Below are 19,181 nucleotides of genomic sequence, written 5' to 3'. Positions count from 1 at the left end.
GAGAGAGTCTTAGATTGTATGTACTCTAAAAGATCTTTGGAATTTTTTAGTATCCACATCTGATTCACGCCACCTCTAGAATAGGCAGTTTCACAATAACTTTGGAACCCGGCTTTGATTGCTGATAAAATAGATGTTAATAATTTAGAAAAAGGTTTCAAAATGGGTTCAAACTATTATACATAAAAACAGGAGTCACCAACTCTGCTGTTAAAAACAGTCCTACAAAACAAAGACAAACAGGAGTCACCAACTCTGCTGTTAAAAACAGACCTACTAAACAAAGACAAACAACAACACATAGTGCAAATAACTCGACTTGGTACATACACAAAACCAGGTTACGTACGAACAAACCTCCTCCTTTACATAGACCGTATGTCGTTAACACAAACCAGGTTACGTACGAACAAACCTCCTCCTTTACATAGACCGTATGTCGTTAACTTAAAACCAGGTTACGTACGAACAAACCTCCTCCTTTACATAGACCGTATGTCGTTAACACAAAACCAGGTCACGTACGAACAAACCTCCTCCTTTACATTGACCGTATGTCGTTAACACAAAACCAGGTTACGTACGAACAAACCTCCTCCTTTACATAGACCGTATGTCGTTAACACAAAACCAGGTCACGTACGAACAAACCTCCTCCTTTCCTTTACATAGACCGTATGTCGTTAACTTAAAACCAGGTTACGTACGAACAAACCTCCTCCTTTACATAGACCGTATGTCGTTAACACAAAACCAGGTCACGTACGAACAAACCTCCTCCTTTTCATAGACCGTATGTCGTTAACTAAAAAAGCGAATAATACAAAAAAGTTCAGCTAATACCATGACGACTACTAAAATTGAACAATGCAATATAAACCGCACCCAATTTGGAAAGCAGTCATAATGTACTCACTTCTACAGGAACTAGCTAGGGTAGTTGCAGCTGTTGGTTTGATATTACCCCTCAAAATAGAAAAAAAAACACTCCTAACATGAAGTTTCATCATAGAATATAAATGAAATCTACAGGACTTGTTAGGGGCCAGTAAGTAGTTCAAATCATCACAACATCGAACAAAAATCTACTTTAACATAGTTAATAAGTATATCAGTCATGTACGTGAATCAAGTCACTGAAAAGGTTGGAACATCTTACTAAAAGCTTGTCGTGTATTGTTTAAGGAGTTCGATTTTCTTCTTCCCAATTTAACGTTTAATTGAAATAAGGAGAGAATAGAAGCCGCCGAAAAACAGGCGGCCCAAGAAAAAAATGAGACACCCGTTTATACTTTGAAGCCTTTGTAACATTGTTTCTCATCTATCGGGCTTGTCTACCTAAGACCATTTGCCTTATTTATTTGGTGTACCATCCCTCTCCCGTCCCCTCCCCCTCCAACTTAAAAACATACTTACGGGATATCTTAGGTCGAATCATGAAAACATAAATGTGAGGCACCGATAGTTTTAATACAGATCAAAACAAGTTTAACAAAATACAAAATTGTGGTTTTCCTTAACTGGTATTTTTGAAGTACGTGAAATTCCTCTCATAGAATGTAATTATGGATACAGATAGAATTATTATGTAATTTATTCCCACTGATTCAGGGACGGATCGGAAAAAAATATAGTTTTTTTGCATATATCAGGAGAGAAAAAAAATGTGTTCTATTTTCTGAAATTACGCCCCCTTTAAAAAAATAGTTTTCAATAGTCAATATTATCGAATTTGTAGACTTATATATACTGAGTTATAAAAAAAATAACAACAACTCTTTTGGTTTCATATTTCAATTATAAACTTCAATTCTAAAAAAATAATTATAACAACATTATTGTAACAAAGCAAATAAACCATGAGGTTCAATTTTTTCCCCGACAAAAACTCTATAAAATTCATTTCTTCAATTTTGGAAGTTTTTAATTTAATGTTTTTATTATTAAAATATATGTTGCTAAACAATTTTACTCAGTATACATAAACAACAATATGATCTGAATTTATAGTATAAACACATACTAGTACTCTAATTTTGAAGACCGTATATTGCGGCTTGCTATCTCATTTGATGTACATCCCGTGTATCATTTTATTTATATGAATATATATACACAAAATTGGTATCGTTTTATTAATGATTAACAGTTTGTGTTCTTTTCGATGAAAAGTATACCTTATTGAGAAGCATTATTCAGTGTAGTTTAGTCCTCAATGGTGACTGAGGAATAGAAATATGGTCGCATAAATCTTCTTCTTTTGACCGCCAGTTAAACCTTTGACAAAATGGGGCATCTGTTTCGTTGTGCGGGATGTACAAGTACTCACGTCAGGTCAGAATGGTGACGTTAAAATCCGATGCCTCGATTACAGAGAATGCCACGCTCTTTGCACGTTATGAACCCTTGCAACAACTATTTGAGGGGTTTGTAGGTGCCTTGTTACAAGGCAAAATGTATGTCCCTATAAAAAAAAGAAGATGTGTTATGAATGCTAATGAGACATTACTCCATCAAAGACCAAATGACATAGAAGTTAACAACTATAGGTCACCGTACGTCCTTCAACAAAGAGCAAAACAAACACCGCAAGGTCAGCTATAAAAGGCCACGAAATAACAAATGCCTATCCTCATTTTCCAGTGGCAGTCCAGATTTCCCCGACCTTCATCCCGGGCGGCCTGTATTACAGGACCTATTTATTGTATTTATTGTTAATTTGTTGTCGTCATAAACTTGTATGAAATATTTGCCACTGGACGTTCGACAACCAACTATCAATCAATTAAAGCTAGTTTATGGCGTGAGTGTATATTACCTGTACCTTTCACGTCGCAGATTTGACGTGTATGGAGATTACCTGTGCCTATTATGTAAAGCTGTGTATGGCTTAACCTCACAACGAACTGTTTACAAAGATGATGTCTCGAGACTAAGAATCAACACATGTGAATTATTTAGAATGACGTATAGATTGGGGGTGGTCATTAATTTTCAAATACTTCTAAAGTTTATCATATCATAAATATCTACATGAAAGATATATATCTTAGCTAGATTAAAGGGAAAAGAAATCTGGATGGGGGTCCTTCATTTCTGTAAAATTTATTTGTTAGGGCCATTATTCTCTATTCTTTATATGTTTGCCAATTATTCTCTATTCTTTTTTTTTGTTTTGCTTAGTTGTCTCTATTCTTTATTCTAATGCAATTATTTTGTATCAATGGTTCTGATTGGATGACAGTAAGCGTACAATTCTCTATCTCCTTGTCTGTAACTAAGGAAGCCGACATTTTGAATTGCAGAATGTATTGACATGTAATTTTTACAATAATTAGCAAAAAACTCACATGTTGCACCCAGAAATCTTCTTTTTATCAAGTTTTATTACATTCTGAAGCGGTCAAGAAGCCAGAAAACGCCCGGTGTTTACGTTTGACGCCGGAAGCATACCTATGACGTCACCTAGTTTAGGGGCCAAAGAAGATAACATCTTTTCGCGGAATTTTCTTTAATGAAAATTTTACACTGAAATAATGATTGAAATTGAATTATGTACTTGTTTTGCATTAGAATAGAGATAACTGTATTGTATTTGAAGCTTTGCGGACGTCCATCGGTAGTTTTACTGTCGCAAATACCAGTTTACCTGTCGCCAGGTAAACTAAATTTGCGACAGTGAAACTACCGATGGACGTCCGCAAAGCTTCAAATACAATACAGTTATCTCTTAACTGTTATTGCCCATTTTCTTGTGTGGTAATAGTCCTTTTTTGTCTATTCTGTAAACCCCATCTTGACCTCGTATAGAGCTGGTTATTTATGAAAGGCGCTAGTCCATTGTGAAAGCCGTATGCATATCTATTCATACTTTCTAGAATGTATTGCAATGTCTGATAGCTGTCTAATTGACATATACTGTCTACCTCCTGAAGTCTTCGTCAGCAAATAACATTTATAATATGAAAATAAGAAGATATGGTACATGTATGAATGTCAATGGGACAACTCTCCACCAGATACCACATGATGTAGAAGTAAGCAACTAAATGTCATCGAACGGCCTTCAACAATCACCGTACGGCCTTCATCAATGAGCAAAATCCACACCGCATAGCAAGCTATAAGTACCAAATCTAATGCATTATATGCGAATTTTGAGAATTTGCTACTTTCAGTGATGCTCGAAACCTAATAAAACGTTGAAAACTGATCAAACCAAAACAGGACAAAAATTCAAACAAAAAAAAGTTAATTCACAAAAATGGGTATGAAAATTCAACATTAGCCCAGTTCTTATTGTATCTTCGTCGTACTTTGCGTTACAGTATTATATTGTTCCAACTCTCTCAGGCAAAGCTGACCTTAGATTAATTTGGCTATTATTTTAAAATACTTTTTGGTCTGTAGCTCTTCATGTGTTTCGGTACTTTTAGGAAAGCGCTTCGGACGCAATTAATTAATAAAGTGTCTCTTTCCTTTTTATAGCTCTGGGTAGATACTGCCGGTACTTTTACATCCTTGGCTTTGAGCGTTCTTGATGAAGGTAAACTAAGGAAAGCGCTTCTGATGCAATTAATTAAAAAAGTATCGCTTTCCTTCTTTTATTTTTTTTTATTTTTCCTATAGTTCGTCCTGAACATGCATGAAATATTTGCCACTTGATGTTAAGCAACCAAATATCAATCATCCTTTTTATAGCGCTGGGTCGAAACCACATTTGATGGACAGATCTTTGACGAGGGACCATCATTGTTTTACATTGATCTATGTCGTTCAATCACACCGACTTTGAAAATGTATATATATAGTTGAAATTTTTTTTCCCTGATAATATTGAACAAGTGTTTAAAATTGTTCGTAATTGATTAACCGATTTCCCACGTAAAATGAACTTGTATTGTTATGCTCATTATTCTCTATACTGTATACTTTTATCACCTCTTTTTTCTCAATTTACCTCCTATTTTTCACTTTTTTTACCCTTCATTCTGCACTTTTGGCCATTATTCTATCTTCTGTAAAGCCCACCTGGACCCTATAAAATAGTATTTGATGACATGATGTACTTGTCAATCACAAATAAAAGAATATGATAACAACTTACGAAAAATAACACAATTAAAGATTCAGGTCTAGACGCAGAGAGTCTACACCCCCTTTTTTTATTTGAAAAAAAACATAAATTTTTAGCATACAATCGTCAAAAAATGATCGCTTCTGTACCAATAAGCGAAAATTAAGCCACTCAAATGACACAAAAAACCAACAATGAAGACAGGACAATTTATGTAATTAATGGATTAAGATCAGTTATTACAATATAACTCTATTTGAAACGTCACAAATAAGATTGTATAAGGAAACTGACAAAAATTATTACAAGAAATTAGTATTTTGAGGTTTAAACTAAGATTTAATCATAGAATCTCAGAAAATAGGAAACTTGATCAAAGATTGTTTACGAAAACTGACAAAAGTTTAAGACCAGAGATTACTATTTTTGGTCAAAAATTAGAATTTGTATCATGAAATCTCCGAAAAAAGGAAAAAAATATCCACATTTGAGCTTTGGTGGATAGTTGTCTTATTGGTAATCAAACCACATCTTCTGTCTTTTATATTTAAAGCAATGACGATACATGAGAAGAGACACTATTATCTTATCAAAGTTTTATTAAATATTTGACCACTCGAAAATTCAATATATACATGATATAAACTTGCAAGTGCAATAAAAGGTAAGCAGTCGATATCTGTATTTAAACAGTCATATCTCTCCGATTTATTATTGTTTAAATCGATCATCCATACTCTAATCTATAAGGAAGGAAAAACAATTGTGGTCTTTTGTCGGTTGTGGATATTTTGTCTTATGTCCATAGGATTCGTATACTATTCAGGTTAGTTTTACAGATACATATAGAGTCTGCTTCTTCTAAGAGTGAGTAATGATATATTTTACTCACGACAGTTACATCTTAGAGTCTGGACGTATGACCATAGAAAAGCAGGTTAAACTTGGCTTCGTGTTGGAGGCCTCACTGTGACTTTTAGATGAAGAACAGCAATAAAAGCGCTGTTCCTTTGCTTTTTTTGTGTTTTTATTTTTTTGCTGTGCATGTACTCATTTTGTGTCATAAATGGATAATCCTTTATTTTTCTATTAAAACTTAAACTATCCAAATTGAAGAAATATTGCGGGAAATCACGAGAAAACAGATGGATACTCTGTTCAGTATTTTTTATGTAAAACTCCATGAAGAATTAGGTCAACACAATGGCTCTGTTGTCAAAGAAGCTACATTTAACTTGATATCATAAGAAATTGCAAGAAATGACAGTGCCGGAAAATACAAGCTTATTACAAGAGAAAATAAAATCCACATGTGGTTTAATTAATATTTTTACAGCGCCTTGCTTAGCTGAGCGTCAGGGGTTAATAGTATTTTTGTAAATGTGTGCTTGTTTTCAAGATATGAGCCATTGAAAATTTGGCAGGAAGTGATTCTCTCTAGATTATTCATACATTTAACATTTGCACCTTTTTTTCTTTCAAAAAAAAAAAAATAAGGATTTTATTAAATTTTCAAATTCGTTTTTTTGAACTATATGTTATTAGAATATGAAAAGAAAAGTAGGGGTTTGCGTGCAAGATGTTTAAATGGCACTACATGGATAAAACCAGAGGATTCCGAATATCTGGCAAAAATTCAAAAAACAAGAGGAGCGAACAACTTAATGCTTAATATAATACGCCAATGTCACTCTGACGGATTTTTATCGACATGCTTTGTCTATCCTAGTTTCTGGTATCTTATTTGATCAAAATCTTTCAGTGATCAGTTACTTGATACCAGTTTGAAATAAAACTTCCGTAATTTGGGCAAAACATTAGAACGCAAGTAAAGTTTTTAACACAAAATCTTTTTTCTCTTTAAGGAGTGAAAAACTTATTGAAAATAGTATTAGGTATATTAAGCTGACAATCATACCACATCTCCGTATCATTATATATACATGTTGATGCATGTTTGAAAAATACAACATATTATGATATTAGATTTACGGACTTTATGAATTAACCTTAGGATAAAACATATCAAGGTTATTTGGTTATGTTAGTCAACATATCTAGGATACTTGGTCATGATAGTCAACATATCTAGGTTACTTGGTCATGTTAGTCAACATATCTAGGATACTTGGTCATGTTAGTCAACATATCTAGGTTACTTGGTCATGTTAGTCAACATATTTAAGTTACTTGGTCATGTTAGTCAACATATCTAGAATACTTGGTCATGTTAGGTAACATATCTAGGTCACTTGGTCATGTTAGTCAACATATCTAGGTTACTTGGTCATGTTAGTCAACATATCTAGGTTACTTAGTCATGTTAGTCAACATATCTAGGTTACTTGGTCATGTTAGTCAACATTTCTAGGTGATTTGGTCATGTAAGTCAACATATCTAGGTTACTTGGTCATATTAGTCAACGTATCTAGGATATTTGGTCATGTTAGTCAACATATCTAGGTTACTTGGTCATGTTAGTCAACATATCTAAGTTACTTGGTCATGTTAGTCAACATATCTAGATTACTTGGTCATGTTTGGTAACATATCTAGGTTACTAGGTTACTTTGTCATGCTAGTCAACATATATAGGTTATTTGGTCATGTTAGTCAACATATCTAGGTTATTTGGTGATGTTAGTCAACATATCTAGGTTACTTGGTCATGTAAGTCAACATATCTAGGTTACTAGGTCATGTTAGTCTACATATCTAGGTTACTTTGTTCATCTTTTTTCACTTTATTTTCCTAGTGGAAAAGATCACCCTTTTTTGCTACATTTCCCTTTCATAGAAGTAAAATATGTCATTTTCCACAACTCAACCAACTTATATACAATTTCCCAGTAGGTTCTGTTGATTCTTAATAAAGGCAACAGTAGTATACCAGTGTTCAAAAGTCACAAATCGATTGAGAGAAAACAAATCCGGGTTACAAACCAAAACCGAGGGAAACACATGAACTATAAGAGGAAAACAAAATACCTACAAAAGAAAAATAACTCCTACAAAATTGGTTGACATGTTTGTGACTCGAAAGGCTAGAAAAGAAAGAACAGTAAGTCAATTGGCTTTTGTAAATACAAAAAAAGCATACAGTGAATTATTATACAAATGAGGAGATCAGGCATGATTGCCAATGAGACAACTTTCCACCAAAGTTCGAATAAAGTGAATGTGAACAGTTATAGGCAACCGCATGGTAGGTTTAAATTAGTGTAAAAACTCCCACTGTTATCCATAAATAAATGGCAAAAGAAAGATCTGCTCCGAGTTTAATTGCAATAATTTCGAGAAAGAAAAAGAAATCAAAATTCAAAATACAAAAAGACAAGACAAGAAAAATCAACCAATCAATACAATAAGAAAAGAACAATCAATCCAACAACCACCCCCCCCCCCCCCCCCCCCCCTCCCGCCCCTCCCCCGCGCGCGAGGAAAAAAAAGACAAATAACAGCATCGATTTATTTTTAGTTTTAATAAATATTCGTTCGCAGTAAATGTAAAACAAGCTAATGATACTTGCATTTAGTGAGTTTGATAGCAGGTATTTAATAATATAAAAACAAATAACACGTATATGATACATTTAATTTATATTTTTAAATTGAACTAAATCTATTCCAGATACATTATGGTGCTACCAATGTGGTGATAGTTCTGCCACAGGTCCGTGTATAACGGACACAGCTGGCATGGAAGCAGAGTACATAGAGTTTAATACTACAAACTCGACTGCGAAAAAAGATCAGCCCATGTCTGATAGTGGCACAAAGACGACATAATACCAATATCTAAAGAACTGCCAGAAATCAGAATATGATAGGTGTGTCATTGAGAGGATATAAGAACAAGGTAGCGTATTTACTTATTTCATATTTTTATAAGATATCAGTAAAACATTACCGAATTAATTAACTAAAGGAAAAATCCTCGAGGACCTCTAAAGGTTGACCTTATTTCGTTTTAGCGATGACTTACTGTAAAGTCTAGTGCGGGTTTTGCTTCTTGTGTCTTTATGAATAAGTAAACCTTCGTAAATCGTTGCAATGCTTAACAAATGCCATCGACTGACTGCTAATTGTAGGTAACATATATTAAAATGAACAACAGTACAGTTGTTATGATTGGCTTATATCATCCTAACACTGGGGAATTCAACCACTGCCATAATGTTATTTTGATTTTGGGTACGAACAATGAAACTACTCAATATATAGTCAATATACATTGTATAATCTGAAACGGTGAATTACAGATTCGTTATCTGACAATTAAAAATTTTCTGTGGCATTTTCTCATCAACAACAATGCAAAGTTTCTTGATTTGCATATTACCAAGGTAACCCGTGTGCTCATTTACTTTATGTTGTCTCCTTCTACATAGAATATCTTTAATCAAAACGAAGGTATAGATAAGTGGCTGTAGGTCCTAATTTCTCTTATTTCATGGGATTTTGTCTCATTTATATTTTTCTACTATGTTCGTGTAAGCTGGTATTAAAAAAAATTAAAGTGCAATGATTTCATTGTGGAATTGCTACAACAAAGATCATACTGATGAGCAACTACACACATTTTTAATATAGTTTTCGTGTATTGCAATGTTTATGCTCAATATAAAAATATGACGTTGTGGTATATAAATAAAGGCAACAGTAGTATACCGGTGTTCAAAAGTCATAAATCGATTGAGAGAAAGCAAATCCGGGTAACAAACCAAAACCGAAGGAAACACATCAACTATAAGAGGAAAACCAATGAACAACAGGAATACCGAAGTGCAACAAAAACAAACGACAACACACATAGAAACGAACTAATTAACTATGAGACAACTTTCCACTAGAGACCAAAAGACGTAGAAGTTATCAACTACAGGTCACCGTACGGCATTCAACGATCAATCTCTATTAGATTGTGATATCAATAAATCTGTAGTGGAATGCCTCAACAAGATAATACTGATCAGCAACTACAAACATATTTATTATATTGTTCGTGAATTGCAACGTATATGCTTAATATAAAAAAGGACGATTTGGCATAATTGACAATGATACAACTCTCCACCAGAGACCAAATGACGTACTAGTTAGCAATTAAATGGTACCGTTCGACCTTCAACACCCAATATAGATTGTGATATTGATAGATATCAGAAGTTTTTGTCGCATGTTTGTCAGCAACTACAAATGAGAGCTGAATTGTTTTGCATTTGTTATTTCGGGGCCTTTCATAGCTTACTATGCGGTATGGGCTTTGCTCATTGTTGAAGGTCGTACGGTGACCTATAGTTGTTAATTTCTGTGTCATTTGGTCTCTTGTGGATAGTTGTCTCATTGGCAATCATACCACATCTTCTTTTTTATATTTCTTGAGTAAGGTACTATAAATGTCATAATTAAAATCAAGTCGTATGCTTATCTTCTGTTGTCTGCTTCCACATTGATTGTCTTCTAATTTAAGGACTACTCCATGCATATATACGGGATTGTCACAGCAGTGCTAAAAACTATTCATTTAATGACCCGAAGGTTTTAGATTAAGACCCTGCACGTAACCACACATCATGTATCTACGACGCATTTTCAAAGAGAGTAGCTTGTGTCACTGTGTGTGAAACAGACTTTTGTAATGGACCTCATATAGCCGGTGGAAATTGCTGCCGCGCACAAACATTAATTGTTTTGTTTTATTCAATTCTTGTATTTTTAAAGTATATTGTTTAATGTATAGTGCAACATTGGTTAAATGACATTTTGATTTTTATTCTGGAATACCAAATGTTGAGTGCTACGCTTCTTGTGAGTTTTACATACGATTGGATAAACAAAGTCATTCGATATATTTAGCTACACCGATGATTATATTTAGTACGTATTAATCTATTTTTCACAAGCGTACACCAAACATTGTGAATGTCTGACAACGTCATTAACAATGGAAATTAAACCAATGGTGTCAATTACCCACAATCATTTAGAAACACCGCGATCTCCCAGTCAAATAAAAACAATATTTTGTTACATGTAAAATAAATCTTGTATTTTGTCTCCTCTGACGTCAAACAACAACAGACGTTGTCAACGAAGTTATATATACATAAAAAAGCGAGAATGCGTAGAACAATATAGTTATTTGTTTTTTCCACTGTACTTGCATTAAAATTCACTGCAATAAACATAATAACTAGTCCAAGAATTCAGATATCGAAAATAGTCATTTCCTGACTGATCAACACAAGTCTTATAATTCGCTTCTTTGCCATGCGCTATGCGAATTAATGTTTTGTTCGGTCAAGTTTTCAATATTTTTTCATTTTTAGATATCTTGGATGCAGTTATCTGATATCAATTAATACATCCGTTGTTTTACCTTCATATTTCGAGTGTAGATAACGTTACTCTTGTGTTCGTTACTTCCATCTGTCAGGACAATTGAGGGTGCTGAGTTAAGTTTCTATAACTTATATCAATATACATGTTGTTTACCTATATACTGCGAATTATTGGTGACCGGAGCATTTCCATGTTAATGGTAAAATCTTGTTGGATTGCTGTATAATTGTCTTACAACAAGTCTGTTTTCATCTTTTATTTATGTAATGTTAATTCTATTCTAGCTATTAAACTATTGAAATAACTATTAATGATAGAAAAGAGATAGGACTTATATTCCATGACTTTATTCTACACCAAGGTAATTATGTACTATTGCTCAATCTTAAGTAAAATTTACTATTTCACAGCTTCTAATGTGTACTTTGAGACGAGTGTCAAGCAAGTGCTCGAGGTTGTTATATCAAACAAAATATAGTTCAAAGAAATGAGAAAACAAAAGTCAATGGAAAATAGTTCTTAAATTAAATTAAAAAGATGATGGAGCTAATTAAAACTATGTACTTAATTGAGTACATGTATAAGGGTTTGAAATGGAGTTTACAGAAAAAATATAAAGAATATATAAAAATGGACAAAAAAATGGGTTGCTTAAATATAAAGAATAGATATAATGGGCTGAACATATAAAGAATAAAGAAAAAGGGCATACAAATTTAAGAATACAGAAATGAAGGACCCCCCACCCCCACCCCTTTTACAGACCCTAATGTATCTTTAAGTGTCAAAAGTGTCAATTCGTTCATTGTTAAAAAAATAGAGCCTATTTGCACTCAACGTTTTCCTCTCTTGTCGTTAGTTAGCCCATGACAATTTTGATATTTGTCTAGACTAGGCGTGCACTTTGTATACATACAAAATGAACTGGCCAAGCATGAAACTTCCTCTTTTTAAAGTTTAATGCATTTGCTTAAGCTTTTTAACAGCCTTTGATTGGTGGATGTTTGCCTTTGATTAGCATGTATAAGCAATGTTGTGTTTTTAAGGATGAAATCCGGTTTACCTGAATCAACTCTGCCAGTGTCTCTAATGTAAATATAATACACTATACTAAATCTGCAATTTATTTATTTATTCAGCTGTTTGTTGTTAATTAGCGTTCAAACCGTAAAAATATTTGTCTGTGAAATGATCGGGTATTGGACCTAACTTATAGCTCAAAGGCTCTGTATTACCTCACACGCACAGTAAGTGTATCATCGTTCATAGGAAGAGGGGCACCAGTAGTAAATGTCTTTTGTGTGACGTCTTTTGCAAAATTTGAAGCTTCCTTTTTTACGTCGATTCCATTTTAACCTCCCCACCCCCGATTTTACAAAAACAAGAGAGAGAGAGAGAGAGAGAGAGAGAGAGAGAGAGAGAGAGAGAGAGAGAGAGAGAAGTTACATAGTGCGTTAATGTAAGAATTGCTACGTCAAGCCGTTAAAGAATTCATTCTCTATTTATCAATATTAAAACTCATAAAAATTATAAGCTTAACATCAAAACCCGTTTTATTCATAGGCAAATATTCAGCGAAAAATCTACTGGTGCCTGGTTAATAGTAGAAAATATTATCGTTCACAATACAATACAACTATGCTTGGTCGGGATCATTTGTCTCAATTGCATAATAATCGTTATAATGAAAGAGCAATATATGGTTTTTTATTCTTTCAAAAAGGTTCTATAATTATAATTACACATTACAAATTTTTCAGTTGCGGAACAAACCTACTGTATTTTTGGTAATTTGTTCTCGTCCTGGGTATGTATTCATAGCTGGTTTTTATTTGTATTTCTAATCAGATTCAAGCATCGTACTTTGTGGGAAGTGTCTCGCCACAGATAATTTCTTGTAGGGTGAGATATTCAAATAAGGGCATTATGTGGAAAACATGCATGTAAAGGTTCGCAGAGAGGGATAACGTGTTGCGAGTTAATACATGTACAATGTATATGAAATCTAACAAAAATAAGGTTATATCATACAAAACCAACACCCGTGATAGACATCACGTACATTACAGTACATACTAAGAAACAAACGCTTGGTCACTCTATGGCCTTTAATATGGAACTTCATGCTGGCATTTTTCATACAAAATAGAAACAACTGGCAATCAAATTGTGCAGAAAACAACATACAATCCAAAAAAACTGGACAGAAATTGTATAGCGAGATGAAAGCAGTATCAATTCAGGTAAAATCAATAATACAGCAGATACCTAAAATTGACATAACGAAGATAAATAATCGATATTCCTTTTGTATCTTTCGCCTGTCTTTCACAAAATTTTATAAACAGTTTCGAGTTAATATTTTGAAAGTCTTCTAAGTCTCTTTATATATTATATTCATTTATTTAAGCAAATAGCATCATGTCAGGTCTAACAAATTTCAGATAGCTGAAAACATTCATAAAACAAAACGGGTAGATGAGCTTTTACAATCGACAACAACTTCAACGTCACGGTCTACGTAGATGCAAGGTTATTTACATATATATTTTGGTTGTTTCCTAAAAATTGAAAGTGCAGGTTAGGTATGACCCTCAATTTTCTAGATTGGAAGAACATGTAAATCAACATGAAACAACTCTGGTACATGTACTAATTGATACACATTTCTTGAATATAGTCTTAATTCGTCCTGTCTATTTGATTGAAGAGATTGATACAGATTTGTATACGCCCTGTTCTATAAAGAGGCATAACTATTTTAAATCAATATGTTTTTATTACATTGTTGTTTATTTAGCACTTTGCTTAAGTTAATACATATCCAAACAAGTCTGGTCCAAAACATATTTGCATTATATGGTTCTGTCGAGTCCAGGGATGATTTTTTACCGCTTTTTAGCGGATTTCCGCTATATGGGTCCCAAGGATTGATTTTATGAAACGTGTAAATCCGTTGAGAAAAGTTTGAGAGGGGTAGAGGTCTAAATCTGCGTGGATATCGCCGTATTCATTGGATCAAATCACGGATTATGGATCCGTTGTTTACTGGAGAAACGGAAGTTTTGATTGGTCGAAGTTGATTCCAGTATCTAATCGGAAACGTGCTTTTAAATTGCGCTTTGCGTGATGGCAAGACGAATTGTGGAAAGAGGATCAAGCAAATGACAATGGAGCTAGAAATAGTTGGGAAGTGGGAATGGTTGAACGGGAGGTGAGTGGTGAGCTTGTTGGACTTCACATACGCAAGCTTGCAGCAAAAGGAAAGGCCTACTGTTAACTCTGCAATAAAGATTTAATGTACACTCACCGTGGTCGGAAAGTTTTAGAGCAGCACATCAAATTGAAAGTTCATCAGGACAATATAACATTACGGAAAACAAACTACAGCTTATCATGTATTGTTTTCATTATTTTTAAGGCACTTATTTGGCAAGGGAAAGTTGATGGTTCATGTCATATAAATGGACCTGTCCAGCACTTTCCTTCTACTCCTTTCTTTTGCCCAAACTTTCAGGCCTGGCATGGGTTATTGGGTCAAAAATTACCTTTCTTAAGGTGAACCCCTGCCCAAATTGTTTTTAGGGTTGGATTTGAAGATGTGCATATCTAAACAACTCTACTAAAGATACATGTACTTATTATTTAATTAATAATTAAACCTATCAAAGGCTTACCTTTCTGAAACTTTCCACTCCTTTTATATTTATTTAAATGGCTAAAGTCGAAAGCAGGTCTTGGTGTCTGGTCACTCTGTCTGTCTTTTCGTAATGGATTGAAGGTACCTGTTTGTGTAATCTGAAACTCAAATCACCTATATCTAGACATTTCCGAAATTTCGCACAAAGATTCTGAACACATTTAGCATTACCAAAGATGTCAGCTCGTATTCGTGTTTCACTTATTAATTTGCTAAAGATATATTAATAATAACACGACACTCTTTCATGAATTTGTATAATCATTGATATAATGTTTGGTTATTTTTATGCGAGGTTCAATTCTGATAAACCAATGTATAATCTTTGTAGAAAACAGACGATATATTGGTATCCTTTATAATAACAGGAATATGCACTAATATAACACAAATTTTCAGCACCATATGAACAGAACACTTTTTGTCGTTATAAAGTGCCAAAACAAGCCATTACATGTTTCGCTGCTAAAGTTACCAGTTTTACAAAAAGTGGACAAATCGTATATCGGAACGGTGAAATAATGCAAACTTGCAAGAGAGTCGAAGAGATTTTATTCAATGGTTACCTGAAAACTGTTTTTTTCTTGCGCATAATGCTAAACTTTTTGATTTTAGAGTTTTAGTTCATTCCATAGAGAATAATTCTTTCTATAATAGTTTAGAACAAAAATGTAAGGGTTTTGTTGACTCTCTATCTTTACTAAAAACTGTGCTACCAGAGAGGAAACAAATGGGCAAAAGATATAATCAGGAGAGTCGAGTTTTTGATATTCTTGGTGTCAAATACGACGCACATAATGCCGTTGGAGATGTTCAATCATTACAACGATTAGTTTAACATCAGTCTCGCTTACCACTAAGAAAACTGAAACATACTCATTTCCAGTGGAATATATTTCAGTCTGTCAGACAATTGAATTCGATGAACAAGAGAACGGGTTCGTTCATTTTACCGGCATCAGTTTTATCAAAAGGAATGGTACGAAACATGGCTAAATCTGGACTGGAACAGCGTCACCTAACAATGGCATATGAATTATCACGAGGGGTCTGATGGTGTTGCCAATCTCCTCTCTGAACATTTTTTTGGAAAACCCAGAGTAACAAAAGATAGAAAAATTATAGCTTCAGTTACATCTTTTATCAATTCAGGACATAAGAATGATTTCTTTTTTATTTTATTACTGTATAACTATTTTTGCGTTCATTTAATTACAAGGTCTTTCCGTCTGAAATATGTAAATAATTTATACAAGTATATTTATATTGAACATATCGTTATTTTTACAACTGGGTTTACACAATACAGAAAAATGGGCTCAAGCCGCAGATTAAAGGCAAATGTAATAGAAAAAAATAGGCAAAAAAAAAAAGAAGAGAATAATGGGGTGCTAAAATGTAACGAATAGAGAATACTGGTAATAAAAAATAAAGAATTAATAAATGAAGGACCCCCGACAGAGGCGGATCAGGGGTGGTCACCCGGTGCACCGCAGCACGTGACCCTCCTGGGGTTGACAAAAATGGTGCACCATGTATATTTTATTACAATATTTTGATTAATTTATCAGTTTGTCTATCACTGGTATTAACTTGCCTTAAGGCGAACAACTTGCATGTATCTAGACATCTTAATCGTTGATTACATGTTCCTTGTATAACCATACATGTTTAACGATCGTTAAATACTTTTTCTATTCCTTTGATGTGTATGTGTGTATGTGTGTAACTGAAAAGATAGTCCTCAATCTTAGATGTTTTCAGTAGGTAGGTAATACTTTAATCTATATAACGTTTTTCTAAGTTTTATGTTTAAATTTGTATGGCAACTTTTCTGACCATTCATGGTTTTCTACTGTGATGCCAAAATTCAAAATATTATTGTTTCGTTTTTGAATCTTATTAACATTCTTAATCCTATTCGCCTTTTTTATCAATTGTCTAAATATACGGGCATTTTACATTGTTTTGTCATCTTTTACCCTCTGTCCTTCAGGAAAACGCCACAAATCAGCCCCTTCTGAAGTACCAACGACTCGTAATAGAGATTGCTTTGATACGGGCAATAATGGTGATTGTTATCACGAAACAACCCTCAACATACATATATATATATATACATATAAACGACATTAACCTTAAGAAGAAATCGACAGGTCAAGTAACAAATGAACAAAAAAATAATTGAGAAGGAATCATTTTCACCCAGGAACAATTGTAACTTTCCCGTAAAGAAAAAAACACAGGAAGAACAGACAGTTGATGGGCTTGTGTACTCCCCTTCAAAAGAAGAGCTTATTGTATATATTGTGCACTATTTGCGGCTGACAATTTGGGAACCCTAGCATAAACCCATAAACTGATATGGCACATGCTTGTACTAGACTAAACGAAAAGACGGTCAATATACCAAACATTATTGATGCATTGCTGTACGTGCATTATAATTTATATTTAGAACTTGATGTGATCGTTGACACTTTTGCACGCAGGAATCTACGAAAAATGAAATTGGAATCAGTTTTATTAGTCCTGTTTAACCATTTGCTTTAATTGTTACTATTTTCATGACATTAATATCAATTAAAGAACATTTGATTTTTATAAGAGTTCGTAAGGTGGCCTCCTCCCTGATAAAATTCTGTGTCCGCCCTGCCCTATCCAGACCCTTATAAAGAACCTATTAATAACGATATTTGCATGAAGTGTAAACACATCATGCATAATCAACACCGAGAACGTTGGAAATTCATACCATGATAACTTGACGTTATGTAATAAATATGACGACGTCCCGATTTGTGTTGTTTTTGGACCAAATTTTAAATTTGCGACGCTACTACAGGGAAAACAAAGTCGGTGACCATATCTTTTTTTAACATCATTTATTTGTTAGTCAAAGAGAAAGAAAATATTTATATAAAAAAAATCTATGTACTCTGTCACATGATTTATGCAGGTAACCGAAAAGTGTAGACGAAAATTAGGGATTTTCCTTATGTATTCAATGTAATTTACTACCCTCTAGACTTTTTCTCGAAAACGAAGACGATGACTTATACTTTTTTTTACTCTTTTCGATGTCCAATTTCAATATCTAATCGAGTACTAAATTTAAAAAAATTCTATGTATTGGTCATTTACTGATCCTTGACCTTAAGAAATGCTTCATCATTATCTTGATATATTCACTGTACGCCTTAAAATGTATTTTGTGTTGATTTAGTTATTTGTCACAAAATCATGTAGTATAAATGACAGAAAATCGTTTATTTATCATTTTATACAAAAATATGACGACAGACACGTTTTACGATGGACTATACATTGCAAAGAGTCGTGTTTTTCTTTGACTGTTAATGACGTCTTTACACTAAATACATTGTTGGATGTGTACTGATTGATTTATTAGTCTAAGATATATAATTTCTTTTATTAGTCGCCCCCAGGGTGATTTGGGAATAGAAATATGGTCACACTAGGTCTTCTTCCGACCGGCAGTAAAACCCTTGCCAAATTGGGGCTTCCGTTTGGTTGTGCGGGATGTTTCAAGTACGCAGCCACGTCCGGTAAGAATGGGGACGTTAAATCCGATGCCTCGTGTAGAGAGAGTGCCATGCTCTCTGCACGACGCTTAAGAACCCTTTTGCAAGGCCATATTTCTGTCCCTATCCACTATATCCTCATTTTCCTGTGGCAGTCTAAATTTCCCCGACCATCATCCCGGACGGCCTCAATTACAGTACCTACCTATTGAATAATAGCTGTATTTAGAAGAAAATTCGCAATCCTAATTTGCTTGACAATAAGAATAAAACATAAATTTATGTTGGGTATAAATTCTCTTTCTCTTGACATTAATTATTTTTTAGGTGTGTATTATTATTGTAGGGTTACTGTCTTATTGAGGCTTACACCATACTCTTTTTTATTCTATTTCTTTTGCAATTAACACCTAAAATTTGGACTTTTGTCTAATGTTATAGTACAAAGAAAAAAAAAAAACAATATTACTGAACTCGAAGGGAAAAATTCAAAACAGAAAGTCCCTTATCAAA

At 33.7% G+C, this 19,181-nt stretch overlaps 1 long non-coding RNA gene across 1 annotated transcript; it reads left to right on the top strand.

Annotated features, from left to right (window-relative positions):
• The first annotated feature begins 5,631 nt into the window (after positions 1 to 5,631).
• Positions 5,632 to 11,344, top strand: LOC127732416 (uncharacterized). Its single transcript, XR_007996244.1, has 3 exons — positions 5,632 to 5,741; positions 8,710 to 8,937; positions 10,552 to 11,344. It is a non-coding gene; the product is annotated as an uncharacterized LOC127732416 (long non-coding RNA).
• The last annotated feature ends 7,837 nt before the right edge of the window (positions 11,345 to 19,181 follow it).

The sequence above is a fragment of the Mytilus californianus genome, unplaced genomic scaffold, assembly GCF_021869535.1.
Source record: "Mytilus californianus isolate M0D057914Y unplaced genomic scaffold, xbMytCali1.0.p SCAF_24, whole genome shotgun sequence".
Taxonomy (NCBI): domain Eukaryota; kingdom Metazoa; phylum Mollusca; class Bivalvia; order Mytilida; family Mytilidae; genus Mytilus; species Mytilus californianus.
The sequence above is the reverse complement of the archived record's forward strand: the minus strand, read 5'-3'. Positions and strand labels throughout refer to the sequence as shown.